A 12,272-nucleotide genomic window follows, 5' to 3' on the forward strand; every position below is an offset into this window, starting at 1 on the left:
AGCCGCCCTGCCCTCCGGGAACTTTGGTGTTCGGAGGCCGGAGGACAGGGTTTCAGCAGAAACCTCTCTGTCAGCAGGGTGGGGAGGGTTGGCATGAGGCCCCAGAAGCTACACGTGGGTAGGTTTCGTCCAGGAATGCCCAGTGGGTGCAGCATGCCAGCAGCTGGTGCAGCGGCTCCTGCCTGGCTCCCTCAGCCCCTTATCACCCCAAGAGGTGGGTGCTGGTCTCCTGGTTGAGGCTGAGCCAGACTCCAGACTCGGGAGGCTCTAGCTCCCTGTGCCCCCTACTCAGAATCTATCCTGTCTTGGGTGGTGGCCAGCACAAATGGCCATGGACAGAATGGGAGCCTGGACTGGGGACGATGGGGAGCCCCAGGGGGCCAGGAGCCTAGATCGGGGGCCGTGGGGAGCCCTGAGGTGTTGCCTGCCGGTCGCCCAGCTGCTCTGAAACGTGGACAGAGCACCTGTCCCCATGGAGGGACTCCATCCCGCAGAACCTAAGATCAGGGCAGAGAGCCCCTCTGTCCCTGCACACAGCAAGATAGTACAAGGATGCTGAGTGGGAACAGCCCCCTGGGGGGCCATCGCTGTCACTCTGGCACCAGGGCTTGCCCCCGGCGGGCCGCCCTGTGTCTGAGCCGGCTGAGAGGTCCCTTCACACGTCTGGCACCACAGCACCTTCTAGTGTTTGCGTGGGGTGCACGCCCACGCCCAGGCCTCTCTAAGTTCTCCACCACGGCAGATGGGAACCGTTCTAGAGGGCGGCCTGGTGTGCCCGTTCACGCACCGACGGCTTTCTCTCCCCAGGACCTAATCAAAGTGCATCACAGCTTCCTGCGGGCCATTGACGTGTCCATGATGGCAGGGGGCAGCACTCTGGCCAAGGTCTTCCTGGACTTCAAGGAGAGGTGAGTGACAGGCCCGCCCCTCGCTGTCCGCGGGGCCTCGGGAGCGCCCGGGGCCTCCAGTTCCGGCCTGGGGACGGTCACAGGTGCCGGTACTCAGGTGGGAATCTCACGGCGAGGCCCTCGAGGCAGGTGGCTGTGCCCCTGTGAGCCCCTGTGAACCCCTGTCCTCACTGGGACACGGAGAGAGCTGCCCACCCTTCCCGCCATCACAGCCTGGAGGGGTGACCTTCCCCAGCAGGGCCTCCCGAGGACTCCACCAGCTCCCTCTGCCTCTGTGCCTGGGGGTCTTGGTGGCTGGAGGCCGTTCTCACCATCACGGTGCACCTGCTGCCTGCCAGGCTCCCCGGGAACCTGGCACCTGAGAGACCCTGCCCCTCGAGCTGCACGGGTGGCGGGCGGCAGCTGAACGACAGGACCCGAACCGGCCCCCACAGGTCCGAGGAAGGGGCTTCCGGGCTCTGGGTGCCCAGGGGTGAGGCCAGTTCCCCGCTTCCTCGACGGTGTGTGTCACGGTGCCGGGACTTCCTAATCTGTCCCTGAGGGACGCTGATGGTGTCTGTGCCACGTGGTGCCCCGAGGGTAAACTGAGGCCAGGCCCGTATCGCCGACGCGGCTTGTCTGTGGCCATTGAAGGGCTCCGGTGGCCGGGACCCGGCGGACAGGCGGGCGGGATGGCGGGGAGGCAGCAGCAGCTGTGGGCACGGGCACCCGGCCATCCTGGCCTCCGCCGGCCGCAGCCCCCAGCGTGGGGAGACGGGGCTCCGGACAGGCACGCGCAGGCCTGGGTCCTCCGATCGTGTGTCCGCGGCGTCGGGGCAAGTGCCCGTGAAGCCCGAGGGGGCAAAGATTCTGCCCGTCAGCCTCCGAGGCAGCGTCTCTCCTCCCCTTGGCGCCCACGGGGTCAGGCGGAGTCTAGACGCACAGACGGGGCCAGCCTCCCCACTGCCAGAAACATGCAGAATGTGGCTCCTCCCACCGTCCGGGCCCCTCGTCCGGAACCGGTATCGTCGGGGCAGGAGACTGGCAACTCATTAGACACCAGCGCGGGAACCTTCTCGAAGAATTACGTGGCTGTCGGGAGGCCTCCACGAACCTGTTTGTTGTCAAGCTTCTCTGCCTGTAAAACCCAGTGGATGGAAGAGCGTGGAGATGCCTTCCGTGCCCCGAATGTCCTGCTGGAGCCCGGCAGGGGAGGACTGGGATTCTGGAAGCTTCTGTGGCTCTGCCGTCCCAGCGAAGGTCTCAGACCCCGCCTTTCTTCCTGGAGCCCGGGCAGCGGCGTCTTTAAAGCCGGGCACGAAATGAGATGATGCAAGGACTCAGCCAGATGCCCAGGGCTGCGGGAGCCCCAGAGGACTCTGTTCCAGTCTCTGAAGTCTCGGGAGGCCCATCGGGAGGCGGTGCCCTGGCTCCTGCCCCTCGGACTCTGGAGGAGGCGCCCCCAGCTTCTGTGTTCACGGCTCCTCTGCCGGCCTGTCGTCCGAGCCACCTGGGAGCTTGTTAAGAACGCCAATTCTGGGGTCCACTCTGCAGGGTCTGAGGGGGAGGCCCCAGGGCGGCTGGTGGGCACCCTGGGTCCACCTCGTCCTTATCTGCAGGGAGGTCCCCTGCAGCACCTGCCAGGTGGCGGTCAGCTCAGCTCACGTGTCCTCCTGGCCAGGCGGCCCATCCCAGGGCTGGATTCCGGGGCCTCTCCGAGCCCCTGAAGCGGCTTCCCCTGCGTGCTCTGTGGCTCCGGGCAGGGGGCTCTCTCCCCTCCGCACGGGCAGGGATCCCTGAGCCCACTTTCTAGGGGCCATGGGTGGGGCCCCAGGCAGGCACGAGGGGGAGCAGGCAGTGCCTGAGGACAGGTGGCAGATGTGGCCAGAGGGCGGGTGCGCTTCCTCCAGGCACTGGCTGATGAGGGCATGCTGGCAGGCCCCGGGGTGGGGGACAGGCGGCTCCCTTACCCGCCCCCTGCCCCCAGCAATGCTTTCTTCTCACCTGGCTACAAGCCTGGGGTGCCGGGGAAGCCAACTCAGACCCGACCCTCATCCTCACGGGTGGGGGGGGGAGGCCACGGACCTGTTGAGCCACCCCCAGGCCGAGTGGCCAAGGGACAGACTGCCCTTCCCCAGGAACCCCCTCCGGCCCAAGAGCCTGCCCCACGGTGTTTGCCCTTTACAAGGCTGCCGTCCTCTGTGCTCAGCTTTGGGCCCCACAGGGCTCTCGGGCCTTGTTTCTGCCGGGATGACCGTTGTTTCTACGGCCAGAGCGGCCGCAGGGACTGGATCGTGTTTCGGCACCGGGAGCTCGGCAGATGGGCTCTCTGTCACCGCCCAGCAAGGCTTTGGAGGCCAGGCCCTGGAGTCTGGGTAGTTTGGGGAGGGGGCTGGCTGCGTCTCATCAGAGCTCGTTTTCCAGCCCTCATGATCTGTCCCGGAATCCATCTTTTCTGCCCCTTCGCCTCCTCGTCTCTGAGTCAACACCTGAGGTCCTGACGTGCGATTCGGCGAGCATTTATAGAGTGCCTGTTGTGTCCCAGACAGGACAGGCTCTGCTCTCACTGGGCGGGGAGGTCAGGAAGCAAGTTCACAGGCAGAGGACTCGAGAGCACGGGGAAAGGGAGAGGGTGGGGGCAGTAGGGGCTCGTAGCAGAGGAGGGGGCGCTGAGGACCTGGGCGAGAGCCCACCACCCCTGAGGTGGGGGCAGGGTGGGGGCAAAGCCGCAGGGAAGGCCCCGGGAGAGGCAGGAGCGGGACTGTTTGGGACCTGGCAGAGGCCAGAGGAGCAGGACTGAAGTGAGCAAAGCAGAGACTGTCCAAGGAGTGACTTGTGGCTTCTGCAAGAGCCTAGAAGATCAAGATAGGGATTTAGGAAGAAACCCCTGAGGAATTTTAGTGGCAAGATCCTGGCAGCTCATCACGGATAAAGGACGGACTAGCGTCCAAAGTGGCAGAGGACAATCCCCTCCCTCTTTTTGGAGCGAATACTTCTGTTCATACAGCCTTAGTCCTCAGACAAAGCAGATAGATGTTCCTCTTAGCCTTGCCTTGTGGACCTGAGGGGACAAGTCCCACACGGTGGGACCTGGGCCTTGGGAAGGGTTTGCATTTTGCAGATGCGGATGGAACAGAGAGCCACATGGTTTATCTGTGGCTGGGGGTGGCCAAGCCAGGTCAGTGGGGCGGGACTACAAAGGGAACCGGCCACAGCGAGTCCGTGTCCCGGAGAGAAGGCGAGGGTCTGGCTCTTAGGAGGAACTCTCTGGAGCTTTTTGCACAAGCGCTTTTCGAAGGAGCAGCCGTCAGAGTACGACTGACGGCGTCTCCACCCGCCCAGACCCGTGGGCGCTTCGAGAGAAAGGCTGGGCCGGAGGCGGGCGCTTTGCACTCCGCGGTTTCTGGCTGTTCAGGGTGTTGGGCCGGGTCGCGCCGCTCTCTGGTTGTGGTTCCCGCCGCAGGCCTGGGTCTCGGGAGGCTGGGTGGCTCCTGTCAGTCTGTCAGCGCGTGCAGGGAGGGAGCCCGCCCAGGGCCGAGCTCCTCGAGCCCCCGCGGCAGGGCCGCCTGGGACCCTCTGACCCCGAGAGGCCTTCGCCCACCTCCTGATCCTCCTTTCCCAGGCGGGGAGGTTGAGGGCGGGAGAGCATTGGCCACCACCTGGCCGTGGTCCCGACTCGTGCCTGTGTCTCCGGGAGTGCCACCTGTGTCCGGGACCTGCTCTGGCCTTGTCCCTGGGCACTGCGTCCCTTGGGGTTCTGTGACAAGGGACGGAGTGACGCGGTCACCCGGGGGGCAGGTGAGGGTCCCCCTGATAGATGCATCTACTCCCCCTCCGTAGCGGGGTCCGAGTTGCACGTTCAGGAAGTTACGTGACGTAGCCCTCGAACAGAGAGACCCCAGCTCGTGTCAGATACCTACCGACCGGCGTGTGAGGCGCCCGTGCGCCGAGTCGGCGGGGAAAGAAGGCAGCACCGAGGCAGCGACGCCAGCCGCACACCGTTGGGGTGTCCTCTCCGACAGGGCGGCGAGCGTCTGCACCCCGGCAGTCTCCCACCAGGCCACGAGGCCCCGGTGGCCGAGGCCGGCTGCTGTTTCCAGGGGCCCCACGGAGCCCCTGAACCGTGAACGAAGCCCCCGTGTGCGTGTTGCGTGACTTCCAAGCGTCGGATGGTTTTTCTCAGCAGCAGAGAGATGCTCGTGGTTAAAAGGAAGGCCTGTCAGCTTTCACTTCCCTAAGTGACTTCCTTCTGTAGGCTCAGAGCGTAAGGTCCGCGGCCCACGCCGCCCGGCACGGGGCAGGGCATAGACGCAGGCCAGAGATCTGAGTGCGTGTGGGGCGGAAATGGACTCTCGCAGTTTCACGGGGCCCAAATCCAGATGTGGGTGGGCGGCGCTCCCTCCGGAGGCTCTGGGGGGGGCGGGGCCTTCCCCCCCTTCCAGCTGCCGGCGGCCCTGGGTGTCCCTTGGCCTGGGGCCTGCCCCTCCGGTCTCTGCTCTGTCCTCATGCGGCTTCTGGCCTATGAGGCCTCTTCTCTTCTCTCTGACAAGGACACTCTCAGCGGATTTGGGGCCCACCCGAATCTGGCGTGCTATCTTCTCCGTCCTTGCCGTAACCGCAAAGACCCGATTTCCAAATACGCTCGCTTTCTGAGGCTCCAGGGCGCCTGCATTTCGGGGTCACTCTTCAGCCTGACACGCCATCTCTGGTCGGTCAGCCGGGCCCGCCTGCGGCTCCCTTCCCATCCCAGGCCGCCCACCGGGTCGGTGGAGGTGAACGAGGGTACAGCCCCGGGGTAGCCTGGGACTCCAGGATGGGGGCCTGGAAGACTGGTCTGGGGGCCTCATGGATGCACTTTGGGGTCTTGCTGGGCACCTTGAGGAGTCACGTCACCTCTCAGAGCCTCAGGGCCGCTGTCTTACAAGTGGTGTTTCACGAGGACAGGCTGAGCTCGGGTGTCAGTGCCTCCCATGGCCCGGCCTCTTCAGGTCCTTAAAGCTTTGCTCTCTTCCCTGCAGTGGCTCCCCTGCCCCCCCGGAATCGGCTGCAGCTGCTGCACTGCCTATGGTCAGGCCCCTCGCAGCCAGGCGTAAGGCCTCTGGGCAGGCCAGGCCCCCGGGCTCAATGCTGCGGTGTGGGGACAAATGAGACCCATCTCTGGAGCTCAGAGCCGGTGCAGAGGATAGATTCTCACTCGGCTTTGGACAGGCCTCTACCCAGAGGCTCCCTACCTGTCTCCTTGCTTTTCTGTCTCACCTCCCTGGACCCGGGGACAGGGTTGGGAGGGGAAAGGTCGCAGAGCTGGAAATGATGGGGTGGGGCTTTGAGGGATGAGTAGAAGTTCACTGGCTGGAGGAGGCTGGAGGAAGTGCAGTGTGCGGTCTGGGGATGGGAGGCGTGCTGTGAAAGCAGGGTTGGGACCCGCTCTGTCCACAACCTTGGGCCGGGATGAGCCCGGGGAGTTCTGAAGTTAAGGAGGGGAACCCATAGGGCTGGCTTGGCCCACCCAGAGCTGTGAGCACCCGGTGCTTAGGAGAGGCGGCTTCACCGCCCACACAGACTTCCCTCCACGGGGGCAGCTGGGCCGTTGCCAGGTCTGCTCATTTAAAACAATCTGGCAGAAACCTTGGAGTCTCTACCCTCCCCCCCATGCTTCCAGAGATGATGCGTTTTAATCAACTTTTATACTAGAATTCTCAATTCGATAACCAGCTCACTTAAGTAGAAACCAGGGCTCAGGTCCTCATGCCAAGCGATGTCCGGTCAGCGTGTCCCAGGGCACAGCCAGGGCCGGGTGCTCTGCGGGGCTGCGGACACGGGTCCCGGCCGTGGGGCGTTCTCCTTTACAGTGGCCGGGAAGGTGAGCTCCCGTGTGAGGTCCAGGACTGGATCGGTCTCTCACTAGAGTCGCGGAATCTCCGTCTGTCGGTGCCGGAAGCTTCCCTGCAGGCTGGCACCGGCCAAAGTTCTCAGGGTGGCTTGAGAATGTGGCTGCAGCTTGGCCGAGCGTCTGCAGCTTGAGCACGGGCCGGCACGGCACGGCCCAGACGCCTGTCGGGGGCTGGGAGACGCTGCCCACCTCGGGGCCGCTCGGGGATCACGGTTCGCTGGGTTGGAAACGTGCTCCGGGCATGCAGCTTTGCCCTTCCAGAGCTGGGAGGAATGTGGGTGTCGTCTGTCCCCAGGCCCCTCCGGCCCCACAGCGGGAGCCTGGGGAGCCCCCCAGACCGGGATGCTTCTTCTCGAGTGCCAGCCGGCAACGGGCCCAGCTGCCGGCCCTGAGCGCCCGGCCAGGGGCCCCGCGGTGGAGCAGTGTCCACGGTGGACAGGCCCGTGTGTCCCAGCGTGTCTTGATGTGTCCCAGAGACTGCCCCCAGCTTCCAGAGCCCGGCCAGGAGGGGCCTCCAGCCGTTTGCTGTGGCACAGCATCTCTGGCACCTGGCAGGGCGTCACTGGAGGGCGGGGCCATCAGCCCTTATCAGCTGGTGACCTTGTAGCGAGTTCACTGAGGCCTCGGTTAAGTGGGTGAAGGGGTCCCGATGTTGTGCGTGTAGCACCGGGCAGGAGTGGCCGTCATTGCTTGTCACAACCAGCGTCGTCACCTGTGTGGTGCTCCCGGGGCCGAGCCCATAGTCGGGTGACAAGGCTTTCGGAGGTGAAGTTTCAGGCCGGTAGCCCAAGGCCCAGAGAGTGCCGGGGGCTCTGGTCTGTGAAGTGGGGGGGGGGGGGCGGTCGTGGTGTTGGAGGGTGTTCGGGGGGGGGAGGAGAGAGGGCCCGAGGCTCCTCCCAGCACCCCGAGGCCCGGCGGCCATGCCCATTTTCCAGGCGTTTGGGGCCGACGCCACTCTGCCCTGAGAAAGGGGGTGCCAAGACCCCGGCGGAGAGCGTCGGCGTCACATGGAAGCAACAAGGGTTGACCTCAGGGGCCACCACCCCGGGCAGGTGCAGAGCCAGGATGGGCCTCCGTGCTCAGACCTACAGGCAGGAGGAGTCTGAGCCTTCCTGGGGTCCCCCAGCCCTGGGCGGGGGGGAGGCAGGGGGCTTCTCTCCTGTCTGACTTTGGCCTTTCCGGGGGCAGGATTGGGGTGGCAGTGAGAACCACAGAAGGGGGCTTCCCTGGGTCCGGCGAGCGTGGGGGAGCCCCCTGTCTGCTGCGTCTTGGCAGCCCCCTGGCCTGGCAGCATTTCGGGAGGGGGAGGAGGCAGCCACGTGGGAAGAACGGAACCTCGAAGCAGGTTACCGAGTGAGGAGCTGCCTCGTGGGGGGGGACGGGTCTGCCGATCCCCTGCTGTGCCTTCCACGGGGATCCAAACCCGGGCCCCCGAGCCGCCGTGTGTCACTAACTGTGCACACGTGTGTGTGCTCATTGCCCAGGCTCCTGATCTACGGGGAATATTGCAGCCACATGGAGCACGCCCAGAACACGCTGAACCAGCTCCTCGCCAGCCGGGAGGACTTCCGACAGAAGGTCGAGGTAATGGGGGCTTGGCGGTTGGCCCCCCCCCCCGCTGTCCCTGCGTCTCCAAGGCTGCAGCTCACCGGCCCCTCGCTTGCCCGTTTTGCGGGAAGGTGGACGTGAGGGCACTGGCGGGATGGTGGTTGTAGATGTTTTTCTCGGTGATTGTTTTTCCTCGGCATTTTGCTGGGGTGGGGAGGGCAGGGGGAGGTGCAGCAGAGGCAGACCCCCGGGGCCCGATCCGGCTCGGCGAGGGGCTGTGACTGGGCCCCTGTGCTGGCCTATGCAGACCCCTCGGGGACCCCAGGTGACAGACGTTTGCTGGAAGCCAAGGAGACCCCCTCTCTCGTCACCTGTCCCCACTCCCCGCCCAGGCTCAGGGCCAGTCTCTGGCACTTGTCCACTTTCCCACGTGAGCCCCTCTCCGGGCCCCCTCCCCCTCCCCCTTGTCAGGGGCACCTGAGCTTCTCCCCGAGGCTGGGGGTCCCGTGGTGTATTCGGCCAGTCGAACCCTTTCCAGAGTGAATCCTGGCTCAGGGTCCCTTTGCTGTAGCGACACTGGGAAGGACGTCCCTTGGAGACGCATGGTGCCCCTGTGTGTCCGGGAAACCGGTGGGGAGCCCCTGGTTCCTGAGGGTGGCCCCGCGATGGTGTGAGCTGGCTTCCCTGGGAGTCTCGGGCAGACCCGGTCAGCGCCGGGGTCGCTCAGAATCCCAGAGCCCTGGCGTGGCCACTGCAGACTCCTGAGGCTACAGAGAGGGGTGGGCCCCCCGCCTGCCTGCTGTGAGCCCCACCCCTCTGCACACACTTGACTTGGGAAGGGGCTTTGGGAGACGCTGCCGGGCTGGGGACCCCGGCCAGGCCAGGACCAGACACTTGGCCCCAGTTCAGGGCTTAGTCTGCCCCCCACCGCGGCTGGGGGTGGGAGCGTTGGGATCGCGGTCCGGGCCAGGATGTCGGTCATCTCCTCGCTGCTCCCCCCGATGCCCAGGAATGCACTCTGAAGGTCCAGGACGGGAAGTTTAAGCTTCAGGACCTGCTCGTGGTCCCCATGCAGAGGGTGCTCAAGTATCACCTGCTCCTGAAGGTGAGACGGTGTGCGAGCTCCGCGGCCGCCCCCGGGGAGCGGGATTGAGGCCCGGTGGCCGGCAGGGGCGTAAATGGGGCCCGGGTGGGCCAGCGTCACGGAGAAGCCAGCAGGCAAATCTGTCCAGACGAGCCGTGCGGCTGTATTAGGAACGTTCATCACAGTAAACGTGCGAAGGGAAACTGGGATTGGAATCAGTAAGAGAACTGGGAAACCAAAACCAAAGAATGTCCTCGGACCAGGACTAGGAGATGGCCTGTCCTTGACGCCTTGACCCAGGCTCTGAGCTTCCTGGTAGGCAGGAGAGCAGTGGAAATAGGAAGCCCTTGTGCACAGACTCGCCAGAGAGACTGGTTTCTGTGCCGTGTGAGGCTCTTCAGCGAATCAGCCAGTTACCCTGCGGCCTTAAAGTCCCTGCCATTCTGCACAAGATTTGGGGACCCCTCACCCTGAGGCAGTGTGTCAACCGGGAGGGGCCTTGCTGTCTGTCTGCTGCAGCCGAGCCAGGGCAGAGCCTGGGGCCGGGGGGGGGGGGGGGCAGGGAGTCTGCCCCGAGGGTCTTGCTCTGTGCCCACACCCTGTGCCCGGTGGGAGCAGGGGCGGAGGCCGGCACCCCCGAGCGGTGACCCGTGACTCCTCTCCCACACGTCCAGGAACTCCTGAGCCACTCCGCGGATCGGCCCGAGAGGCAGCAGCTCAAAGAGGCACTGGAAGCCATGCAGGTGGGTGGGTAAACTGAGGCAGGAGAGGGGCCCGGCCAACCTGGGGCTGCAGGTACCCGGTCTGTGTCCTTTGACTGGAGTCGGGCTCACTCACAGGCCTTGTTCTGTGACCAGAGATGTGGCTTTTCCTGGAAAGACAAGAGGCAGAGCAGGGGCAGGGCGGTGGGTGGGACGCACCCATGGGCAGGGAGGGTGGGTAGAGGGAGCCTCAGGCCCTTGCCCCAAGTGTCCAGATCCCTAACCTTGTCCGGCCTGCGGTGCCTTCCCTGGGCCTGCCTTCCTCCTGCTTCCCGACCGTCCATCAGGGCCGTTGCCAGTTCCCAGGCTCTAGACTCGGTCTGGGCCATCTGGCCTGGGCTGCCCACTGCCCAGTCCTGTGGCTTTTGCTTCTGAAACGCCCATTCCACCCAGCCACGCCTCCTCTCCCCTCCTGCTTATGTCCATTGGAAGCCTACTGTGCAGTAAGTCCCCGGAAGGAGAGCTCAGTTCATGCCACGCCCTTGTTCAAGAGCCTTCTGTGGCTCCCCGGTGCCCACTGAGTCGGGCTCAGGCTCCACGTCCGGGCACACGGGCCTCCACAGACACGCACGCCTAGCTTTGCGGCTGTGTTTGCCACTAATGCCTGAAATTCCAGGTGAGCGTGCCACTCCCAGACCAAAATGACGTTCCCCATCGTTTTCTATCTCTGTTGGCTCAGGCTGGACCTTCTCCTTGTCACCTGGCTGTGGCCTGTACATCTTTAGTCTTTGCAAGGTGACATTTCCCAGGATGATTGCCCCCCCCACACGGTTCTGACCCCTGGGGATGGCTGTCACCCCTTTTGTGCCCATTGCCCCCTGATCATGCTCACCTGGGTCCCCAGGCCGGGCACAAATACCCAGCATGGGCTAGGTCCCCTCAGCACTGGGGCTGGCCAGGGTCGGGGGACAGTACCCCCAGCACCTCCCAGGGTGCACACCTGACCTCTGTCTCCTCTGGGCTTTGGGCTTCCTTTTGCCTTCTGTCTCCATCTGTGGCTTCTACCCCGTCCCCTGGCCCTTGGGTGGTCTGTGCTGGCGGGTGTCGCTGATGAGCCAGGCCTATCCTGTAACGTTTCTGCCTCGGGGTCTCAGATTCTGCCCCGCCAGTGGGGTCCTTCTAGGAGCAGGCAGGAGGTGCTGGAGGGGAGGCTGGATCCGGCTCCCCACCTCGGCCTGGCTCAGGGATTCCACCCAAGGCGGCCCGTCCCCCTGCTGGGCTTGGGTCTCTGGCCCCCAGTCAGGGCCGGCTGCCTGGACTGCAGCGGGCACCGCCCCCTGGTGGCCATTGGGAGGACAGCGGCACATGGACGGCCGGAGCTAGACCTCGGGGTCACCCAGTTCTGTGAGGCTGTGCGGGAGCTCGGGGCCTGCCGGGTGCCCACTTCCCGAGAGCTAAGAAGCGGGCTGGTCAAGTCTAGGTCGCTGACTGTTTTCCTTTTGTCCGAGCTAGAAGGGGGTCGAGTGACAGGGCAGAGAGACACTGTCCTAAGAGGCAGGGACTTGGGGTTCTTGGCCCAGGGACACGTGCCGTTTGGGGTCGGTTTTACCTCTCCTGCCTTAGTTTACTCGTGTGTCACCCCCGTGGGGTCTCGAAGGCCGCCAGCTGCGGTGGCTGGCAGCCCGCCAACCCCTCCCCCGCCTCGTTGTTTCCAGGACTTGGCGATGTACATAAACGAAGTTAAGCGGGACAAGGAGACCCTGAAGAAAATCAGTGAATTTCAGAGTTGTATAGAAAACTTGGTAAGTGTAGCTGATTCTCCAAAGCGTGGAGATTAATTACGACCGTATACACGCATTTTAGAAATTACTTTCACGATCCTGATATTCAGTAAGCAGGTGGGTGAACACACTCTGTCCGTCTGTCCGTGCACACTTCACCCACCCCACACGCTCTGTGGGGCACGAAGGTGGTCCGCTCGCTGAGGGGCAGGGTCTGGGGAGGAATGGTATTGACCCCTCCCACCACCCACCCCCCCACCCCCCACCCCCCAGCCTGGACCAAGGACTCTCTGGGGTCCAGCCTAGAGCCCGACGCGGGGCTCGAACTCACAAACCAGGAGATCGTGACCTGAGCCAAACTCGGACGCTCGCTTAACCGAC

This window comes from Lynx canadensis, chromosome D4 (assembly GCF_007474595.2).
Source record: "Lynx canadensis isolate LIC74 chromosome D4, mLynCan4.pri.v2, whole genome shotgun sequence".
Lineage (NCBI taxonomy): Eukaryota > Metazoa > Chordata > Mammalia > Carnivora > Felidae > Lynx > Lynx canadensis.